General features: G+C 43.1%; 1 long non-coding RNA gene across 1 annotated transcript; it reads right to left on the reverse strand.

Moving 5' to 3' along the window:
- Positions 1-8,721: 8,721 nt before the first annotated feature.
- Positions 8,722-10,207, reverse strand: LOC127318513 (uncharacterized). Its single transcript, XR_007861912.1, has 3 exons — positions 9,985-10,207; positions 9,675-9,885; positions 8,722-9,001 (listed from the first exon to the last, which is right to left on the reverse strand). It is a non-coding gene; the product is annotated as an uncharacterized lncRNA (long non-coding RNA).
- Positions 10,208-10,549: the final 342 nt, after the last annotated feature.

A 10,549-nucleotide genomic window follows, 5' to 3' on the forward strand; every position in this document is an offset into this window, starting at 1 on the left:
GGTTTGTGCAGCCTACATATTCTGTGTTTGGAGAGCACATTAAGTTTGTATTATTGAAAATAATGTTTATTTGTAGTCTGTTTTGTACAAATAATAATATCTTTGTGAATCTCTCTGGCACATGTTTTCTTTTTCCTGTGCAACGCGCGGGCAAATTTACTAGTCCTAGTAATTTGCAGAAAGACATAGATGTAGACGAACCATTTCGCCACCAAATCTGTATATTTTAAAGATGCGATTTGACATATTTAGTGCATAATCACTGCAATGTGTGTATCTCCATGGTAATGCACGGGCAATTAGCTTTTATTATAACAAAGCCGAGAACAAGTCAACCTACTAGTAGATTGACACCCAGTTTTAACTGAGTTGAGCTCGCTCCTTTTTTTTTTGAACAAAGCTCGCTCCTTTTTAATGCGAGCCAAGCTCCAAAGTTGAATTGTTTTTTCCGTAGTGTAGATGCACGATCCAAGTTAGTACATCTCAAAGGAACAAATGTAAATGATTCTTTATTGAACATTAAACATTTGCATCGTCCCTATTGTTTTGCGACTTTTCATCGAGAAAGGATTATAATAATAAATGAAAGGAAAAAAAGATGAATCTCCGAGCCCTAATTATTCTGAACTAGAGCCTGAATTATTTCCAATCAGAAGTCCGGGATGCGCGGATGCATGGAGCCATGGACATGCCACATGCAGATCGATGACCTAGCTTCTACTGGCGGCCGCTGGGGGTTTCCTTTTTGGGGACCCCGCACGCTTTGCTGACGAGGGGAGCGTAGAGCTGGCCGAACGTAGAAGCGGGGAAGAGCTCGTGGATGCACCGGTCGCCGGCCGTCCGGAGCACGCTGCAGCAGGCCGCGCTGACTTGGATGTCGGGGGCAGTGAGCCACCGGAGGATGTCGGGGGCGCAGCTCTCCGCCTGCACCACCGCCTGCCAGCAGTCGGCCGCGGCATCGGTGGCCTCGCCAAGGAGCGGGAATGGCAGCGCATGGACGTCCACGGCCGCCGACGGCAGGGCACGAGTGGTAACTGTAAGGAGGAGGGTGATGGAGACGAGCGTGAACTTGGTGGCCATTGCCGTGTTCCCTCAGAGTCAGCTACACTTTGGGGTTGTGTTGCTATGTGGATCGAGCAATGGGCGTGTGGAGATGTCGTGGTCCATGGAAATGCTGGAGTGTTATATAAGGCATACGGTGGAAGCCCTGTAAGGAGGTAATGCGAGTGACATGAATTGAAGTGCATTAGTCGGAAAGAGTAATTCCATTGGAGTTTCTTGGATGGAGTTAATTTGATCTACTAAATGGGGTTATGTTACTTGTATGACGGTGCCGGCGTTAATCTTTCGATCGGTGTTTTTCCTTCTTGAAATTAGTCTCTCGATTGGAGTCAATTCATTTTGAAAAAGGATAAGAACTCTCGGGGTTAATCTGCACAAGTTGTGCTGCAAGAGCGCTTCACCATGAAGACTTAAGACGTTGGAGTTTGTAATTTATCCAGCCAAGTTCGTTTCTTAGACATGAAGCTTTAAAAACATTCAATTGTTCTAGTCCGCCAAAAAAAAAAAAACGTTCCATTTTTCTGAGGAAATTTCAGGGTACCCGCTCGAGCAACTTCCGGTTTGTAAGGCTTAAGACAGGCCGAGCAGGTAGAGAAAGGTTCGCCTAGTGAAGAATTTTCAGCCTACTAGGCCCATATATATACAGTTGATAATTTACGCTTCCCAATCGCTGGCAGCTCCATGCAATCAGCATTCTTTTTTTTTCTTTTTTTTTTGGCTACAACACTGAAAGCATATTGTTTTGTGTTGCCTAGTTTGACTAAATTTCCGATAAATAAACACATCTATAATGGCTGATCATTAATATTAGACCCATCCAAAAATAAAATGTTAAATTGTATCTTTATTTTGAATACCCCACTTCATATTTTATAATTTTTGGTATTATAGGTGTTGATATATTTTCTATAAACTTGACTAAACTGAACAATGTCTGAATATGCACTATTTATTTAACATTGAGGTATTAACTTAAGTCTGTTATGACATTTAGCCTTTTATGCATAGATAAGATGCACACTATGCTGTGCATACCTGTCAATTCATCTTTGTGCCCGAACATACATAATGATTTATAGAAGTAGCTCTCTTCAAAGTGCCAAAAACGAATTATTTGTCCATGACAATGATCATCTTGCTAGCTGTGCGTTTCAAAAGAATTGCTATGTTTACCTAGGGGACAAAGCTTGCGTCTAGGTTATTACTCAAGTTGCTCATCCTTGTGAAAGCAATGCTATCTGCAATTGTTGTGTACCATATGCTGTCAATGGGTCTTCCTCCTTGGGTAATTGAATACATCAACAAAATCTGCAGGGCATTCTTATGGCATGGATCCAAAGATGCAAACGGAGGACATTGTTTAGTTGCATGGTGGCAGGTGGGCAAACCATTAAGTATGGGAGGATTGAGTATACACAATCTTAAGATTTTTTTTAACCTGCATTGCGGATGAGATGGAGATTGCTTGAGAGAGAATGCCCCTACTTGGGCATGGCATGGTCGGAGTTTCTCTCTACCAAGTGAAGCTGAAAGTTTTTCGCAAAATATACGTGAAGCTGAAAGTTTGTTACAGGCGGCATGCAAATGTGTGGTGGGGAAAGGAAATAGAATGAATTTCTGTAATGGTAGATGGATTGAGGGAAGGGGCCCTAGTCACATCACAGCAAACTTGGTTCGGCAAGATATATAACTTCAAGCATGAAGATTATCACAAAGTAAAGCACATAAATAAATAGATTGGGTATAGGAATAACCGAGGTGGCGCGGAGATAACGATATATCCCAAAATTCATACTTTTACGAGTGCTACTCTTCGTTGGAGCGGTGTGGAGGACAAAGCACTCCAAACGCCACAAATACTTCACTGTATTCTCCTCGAGAATTCCCACCAAGAGGAATGTCCACGATCCAATATGGAACCTTAAGGGTGGTCATTGAATCCACACAAAGCATGGAGCTATCTCCATAACTTAATTGAAGGCTTCCAATAAATCGCCACAAAGATCCTGCCCTTGAAAAATCTTCACAACATAATTAGAGTCCCCAAGAAACCACAAAGACCACTAAAACGTCTAGGGTCCAAAGATCCAAGAGGAACAAGCTCTGGGAACAATCCCCCGAAGGTAATATCTCACGAACTTTCACCTCCACATATCACTGCGGAGAAGTCAAACCAATGCACCAAATGCAATGGGAAGAACACCACAAAGCTACAATACTAGAAACCGAGAAAATCACCGATATCGAAAACGCAGCAAGTGATAAGAAATACGTTTTTCATGAACTAGAGCTTGTCATGGAAATAAACACAAGGTCTAAAACACCACGAGGATAAGATCCAAATAACAACCAAGAAAGATGATGCAAGGATGCAACGGTTTGAGCTCTCTCCGAATGATACGATCGAATTACTCACTCGAGAGTCCTATTGATAGAATGGCCACTATCCTATAAACCAGTCTTCCAACTAAACAACAAGACCAGTAAGAAAGAAACACTATCAAGAGAAAATCTTAAACTTGAGCATTCCACTTGAGATTAATGATGGCGATCTTAACCACAACAAGATGAAACTCCTTTCTTGATTGTGCTTGCTTGATGAGGTCTTGCAGATTGCTCCCCCAAACTCCACTATAGGAGAGCTCCTTCTTTCGCGCATCTTCACATATCCATGAACACCATATGAATGGCAAGCTTCAAGCATATGATCTCTTCGAGTTGACTTATCTTGAACCTGCACTTCATTTTTTCTTATTGCAACCTTGAAGCCAACTTATGGTTCAAGCATTGTCTATGAACAACTGCTACAAATATAACTTAATGCAACCATTAGTCCATAGGGATTGTCATTAATTACCAAAATCAAAACCACACATAGGGGCTACATGCACTTTCATTGACGGCTTGTGTCGGCGACCAAAACGGCCGGTACAACGGTATCAGTGGAGAGGAGAGCCTGTTGTCATGCCCCGCAGAGTTGGCAATCAAGGAACTACGTTAACAAATCTCTATGTCGTTATCACGGGACGATTCCTTATTTCTCGGTGGATAGAGTATGCGCATAGACGATAACAACTATATTACCCGGGAGGTATGGCCGCATGTACAGAAAATTACATTTTGCTACAACAATTGCGGCTAGGCTTAAAAAAACTACCACTTTTCCAGTCTTTTGCGGAAAAAAAAACTACCACTTTCAGAAAAAACTACCAATTATGTGTAACACTCCGTTTAATTCCATTTGATCCGCTCTAAGCGACTGGTGTGCCAGTGTTAGACCTTCCTTGGCAGGGATAACACCAAAACAGACTAATCTTTGAGATGTTCTAATCATTGGGGTTTATTTGTAAATTGGCAAAGTCAACTTCTTCTCCTTGACCCTCTCTTCCAGCATATGAACATGCCACGCTGGAGTCTTGCCAGCGCCGCTACGGCCGCTGGCTGTGAGTAGCTCGCCGTCCCATGCCGTCTCTCTGTCCTCTCTCGCTTCCTCCGGCAGGAATTGAAAGGATCGTATGCCGCACCTAGAGGGGGGGGGGGGTGAATAGGTGCTAACAAATTTTTAGTTCTTTTTCAATTTAGGTTTGACACAAAGGTAAATTCTCTAGATATGCAACTAAGTGAATTTACCTATATGATAAGACTAACAACTAAGCACGATATAGCTACGCAATATATAGGAGATAGAATAGGATAGAGGTAACCGAGAGTGGAGCACGCGATGACACGGAGATGATTCCCATAGTTCCCTTCCTTTGCAAGAAGGTACGTCTACGTTTGGAGGAGTGTGGTTGCTACGAAAGCCAAACCAACAGCCACGAAGGCTTCACTCAGATCTCCTGTGAGCAACACCACGAAGGCCTGGCCCACTTCCACTAAGGGATTTCCTCGAGGCGGAAACCGGGCCTTTACAAGGTTCTTGGGGCACACATCCACAACCAAATTGGAGGCTCCCAAATCTGTAACAACACAACAATCAACAACAATACATCAACACAAATCAACTAGGGATCCAAAGAGGAACACTAGCAAGGGGGCCCTCAACAAAATGAGGGGGAAATGCAAATTGCTTCGGTGAAGATGTAGATCGGGGTCTTCTCCTTCGATTCTCCAAAGCACAAGGGATTTGGTTGGTTGAGGGAGGAGATCCGATGAATTTGGTGTTCTTGGTGGCTCAACAATGGTGTTTTGTATTTTGGGGAAGAAGTGAGCTGCCAAACCACTTGGAGAAGAAGGGTATTTATATCCTGGAGAAAAACAGCCGTTGGAGGGCTGAGCGGTAGTACCGGCCAGGTTGGGACGGTACTACCGGCCATAGACGTGCAGCGCGAGCGAAGGAGAGATGGCCACGTGGCCAGGAGGAAGCCGGGCCGAAGGGGGATGCCAGAGCCTCTGGCCGGGGTACCGGCCAAGGTCCCGCCGGGGCTCCAACTCCCCTGGCAAGTGTACTGAGGCGCCCCGCGCCAACCGGTACCTTGGGCGGTACCAAGGCCGGAGCCTCCGGCCGTGGCCAGGCCGGCGGTACCGCCCAAGCCTCCGACCCCTCCTTTTCTTTCTCCTCTCTTTCTTTTTCTCTTCTTCTTCTCATTTCTTCCTTTCTTCTTTTCTTTCTTTTCTCTTCCGATATCTTGCACGCTCTTCACGCTTTGGGCATCTAGAGAATATAATAACCTACAAATCTTATATACCGAAATGTTCATATATCATCATTGTCATCAACACCAAAACTACATATAAAAGATATATGTTCTTTCAATCTCCCCCTTTTTGGTTTCTTGATCACAACATAAGATTTGCATAAGATGAGAGTATTTCAGCAAAGAAGATATACGACAATATAAGAAGCTCCCCCTAGACATGTGCATCCAATAGAATTAACATTTGAATAAGAAGCACATAATCTAGGATCATAAGACGATATAATAAGCTCCCCCTAGACATGTGCATCCAATAGAATTAACATTTGAATAAGAGGCACATAATCTAGGATCAAAATACTCAAGTAAATACGATTCACCAACAAGTGCAAAGATACATAGTAAGCAAATAAATTCATCACTTGCATTTGAATAGACAAGCATATGTGAGTAAAGACAAGTGTTGAGTTTAGAGATCATACCACATGAAGTTCACTTAGTCTTTACCATAGATAGATAGGTAATGTCTCATACATAAATAGATAGCCCCTATGTCTCACACACATAGATAAGGTTCATAAAGCATAATAAGTAGTTCTCAACAATAGATAACCATAAGTCACAAGCATAAAGAGTCAAAGAAAAACGCAAGCTTGTGACTTCCCATGCAAATCCCGAACCTAATAGAACTCTTCTCCCCCTTTGACATCAAGATGCCAAAAAGGTCGAAGAGCGATGCTATCGTCCCTAGGCATCAAGGAAGTCCCCGGCAATATCGGTGTCGACATCATATGAGGGTCCATCCTCGCCATCAGACCACTGGCTATGAGCAGAAATCCACTGAGGCTTCGGAAGGATATTCTCTTCAGATCCTGGAGGAGACACTTCCACACCAAGCTTTCTCATGATGCTCTTCTGATGGCGTCGAGCTTTCTTCTCTGCCACATAGGCGTCATACATACACTCCTGAATATCCAGCTGGAGGCAGAAGGTCTTCTTTACCTTGATCTTGAGCTTGGTGTACCAAGAGGGCTCGAGCATGGGATCATATGTGGAGTGAGCAGGAGGCCCCCCAAGGGCCATATGAGCAATAAAGCCATCAAACCGGCAAGCAGGAGCAGTGGAAGGATCTGCAGGACCTGCTGTAGGAGCTGCTATGGCAGAAGGAGCTGCTGAGGCAGAAGGAGCTGCAGAGGCTGAGGTAGAAGCTAGGAGTCCATGATCTTTGATAAGAATGTTCTTGCGACGATGCTCAGTGAGGGTGAAAATGGTTCCAGAATAGCTCCCTCAAATTTCTGACGCCACACCTCAGAAATAAGCTTCATGATGAAGGGAGCAAAGGAAGGAGACCTCTTCTCCACCATACGCAGGAAAATCTGGTTCCACAGGCAATCCATGACATCCATCTTCACACCTTTGCCCTTCTGGAGATGAGTTTGAAGCATCAAGTCAATGACAAAAGAATGGATCTCATCAACGTTACCTACTCTGACGGCAACGGTCTCATGGTAGATGCGAAGCATAATATCATATACGGGTTGGAGACCAGAAGTGAATCCAAGCTTGCATCGACCGGGCATATAGAGCGGCTCAAGAACATCTTTGGTGCTTGCATTAGACTCCTCGTGAAACCTCGAACCACTAGTACAGTCGTCTTCACAATTTTCCGGAATAGGATAGCCAAGAATCTATCCAAAGGTGCTCCAAGTGGTAGTGAGTACCTCATCACGAGTCATCCAAGTAATGGAGCGAGCTTTATCCTCATGAAAATAGACTATGGCAAAGAACTGAGTCACAAGGTAAGGATCATAGTTGCAATGGAAAGTCATAATGGGAAGCAAACCAAAGTCCTCGCAAATCCCAAGAGCTTCATGAAAGTAGGCATCCTTCTTCAAATGGTCAATGTTGATATACCGTTGATCAACGACCTTCACCTTGGGAGGATAGACTTCATTGAATATGCTGTAGCGACCTCACCTTTAAAGGTGCCGACCTCTGTGCATATCTGTGCTAGTCCCTGGATCAATCGCTAGCACACACAGTACAAGATGTAATACCAAGAAACAAAGGTCTTTATTACATCGAATGATCCAGAAATTACATAAAGGATTACAAATTGCATAGCACAAGGCTAGCATATCATCAGAGTTTCACAACGAACAAACTTAGACAGCATGGAGTCCTTCATCTTCATGTGCCACAGGCGAGCATGTCGAGGATAGACTCGTAACCCTAATCATCGTAACTCACTCGTCTTTCAAAACATCTGCAACATGAAAAGTTACAGCCACTAATGGTCAATACTTTGAATGTATTGGCAAGATGACACTATGGTGGACTCAAATGGCAACCTAACACTTAAGTGTACATTTGGCTGGTAGAGCTCAGGTATGATTTGCGTAAAGCCAGTTTTCTCCAATCAATTGTCAAATCATTTTCTTCCCTTCTAATTAGGCGGTTCCATTGATAGAAATCAATGAACCTGGAATACCACTGATGGAAACCAGTGAATTCCTCCTACCCTTGTTCACCCATCAAAATTTTAATTTAAGAAGTTGGGATGGGGAGACTTTCGAACAGGATCCTTGTCAGTTCGCTCAAATTTTCCGTAACCGGGGACACGGCTAAGTACTTAGTTTTAACACTCTGCATAGGTTGTACAAATTTACCCACATGACCTAGTCTGTTCTTCTTCCATGATGCACATTTTGCTCAAATGGACATATGTCGACTAGGACGAGACTTTTCCGAAGCGATCACCCAGACCATCCTCTACGGACCCGCTCCAACCTACATTCCCCTACATCATCATGTCGCGTAGGGCCCAGGTTCACACAACATACTCCGTCAAGCCAGAGCCCATATATCATGTGGTTGTACGGTAAGCTAATGAGGAAGGTTGTCTATTATCTCTTTGTTCCTGGGTGGCCGTCCACAAGTGCGATGCACACGGCGGTTCATAGACATGACCCCGTTGCAACCACTCAACATAAACCAAGCAATACCAATTCCACCTAGGTAGTTCATTAAACTTAGTTGTTTTTCCATAACTCGCTAACAAAATCTCTTTTATAGCATAGCTGAGCTACAACTAAATTTAATGGCGACAAAGTAAGTCAAATAGGGGTAGCTAGACTACTGGGATTACAAAAGCAAAGCATATCCCTAGACTTACTACAAAAATCACTACGGTGCATGAATAAAATCTAGGACATTTGTGAGGGTGTGTCACTTGCCTTGGTGAGATGAGGAGTTGGTACACTCTTCGCAAAAACACTCGTTGCAATCAGCACAACCACAATCTACAAACAAATATTTTCACTCTATAAACACATAGCAACACATATACAATCACAGATAAAAATATGGATGCAATATGTGGATTAAACATGAACGACACACTTAATATGTTCTCTGGTTTCAACTATATGCATGATGCCATGGCAAAATTTTAGTGTTGAAATAATAATTAAAAATATTTCCTATCATCAGAAAAGACCTACAACCCAACTAACCAAATACTACAAGCGAAATGTACAGGTCACATTTTTATTTTCAATGCTACTGTACAGGGGGTTCAATTATCTGTTAATAGCAAAAGGAATTACTCCAAAATAATTTGTAGAACTATTTATATAGCCAAAATACTCTATTTGAGTTTCTACAAAAACTGTGCAAAAATATGATGCAAAAGTGCAATATTATGTGTCTACTGTATTCTTCACATTTGTATGAATCCACGGACACAAAGTTTGCTAAATTTGGATAAACCAAACTAAAGATATGATTTTTACGAGTTTCTAAGTTTCTCTGTCCAAAATATCCGAAATTTAGAACATGTATGACATGTGGCATGATTCTATTCGACGATACCCTTCGTTTAAGTCATCCAGCATCAGCCTTAGGATCTAGATCCTGTGGTTTCAAAGAAATGAAGAAGGAAAAAAAAAAATAAACAAAAGAGCAGCAGCTCACACAGGAATGGCGTTCGTGGCCGTAGTGGTTGACAGTCTGGCTGGTTGACGATGTCGAGATTCCGTTAATCTCTAACGATGGTGAAACAGACGAACGCTGTCGGCTCGACAAGACGAACTCGATGGTGAATTCGCGGACGTCGTGTGCACTGGTTCTCTCGAAATCGCTCGCCGCCGCGAACGTCCTCACAGAAGAGAACGGAGACGTTGCTCTGGTGCACCAAAAATCACGAAACAAAGTCTGAAACGTGCGCAAGGAAGAAATATGAAGTTTGGAAGAAACTAGAGATCAAACCGTGGACTGAGCTCACCGAATTCGACGATATACTGCGGCAGTACCGCGGAGTTGCGATGCCAAATTCGAGCAGCCTGGAGGCTCTCGGTCTGTGTGGTTTGAGGGGAAATGAAGAGGAGGGTGTGGAGCTTAAGTAGCAACAAACGGTGCATTAAATGGTGGCTTAAAACGTCCGGAATCAATTTGGGAGTAAACACATGGAAACTGCCTGTGCGTTGTCCGACCCTTCGTGCCTGGGCTTGAAGATGAACTGATGTGGCACTGGGGCCCACTCGTTAGCAAAGGAAAGAAAAGAGAAACGCAGACGCTGCTGTTCGTCGATTGCCAATGCGGCCGTGCTTCGCGTGAGTCTTGGCTGGGTTGTTTAGAGTTTGCCTGGTCAAGCCCCGTAAGCTTCCTTTTTTTACCAATTCTCTTTTCTTTTTCCTGTTTTAGTACTTGGAAATTAATTTGAAAACCCAATTTGATCAAAAGTGACTCAAACCAAGTTAAAAAAATACAAATAAAATATCAGCGGATTCCTTATTCAATAAAGAATATTTTGGAATCACTTTTAAATCATTTTGAAAAATTTGAATTTG

The sequence above is a fragment of the Lolium perenne genome, chromosome 7 (assembly GCF_019359855.2).
Source record: "Lolium perenne isolate Kyuss_39 chromosome 7, Kyuss_2.0, whole genome shotgun sequence".
Lineage (NCBI taxonomy): Eukaryota > Viridiplantae > Streptophyta > Magnoliopsida > Poales > Poaceae > Lolium > Lolium perenne.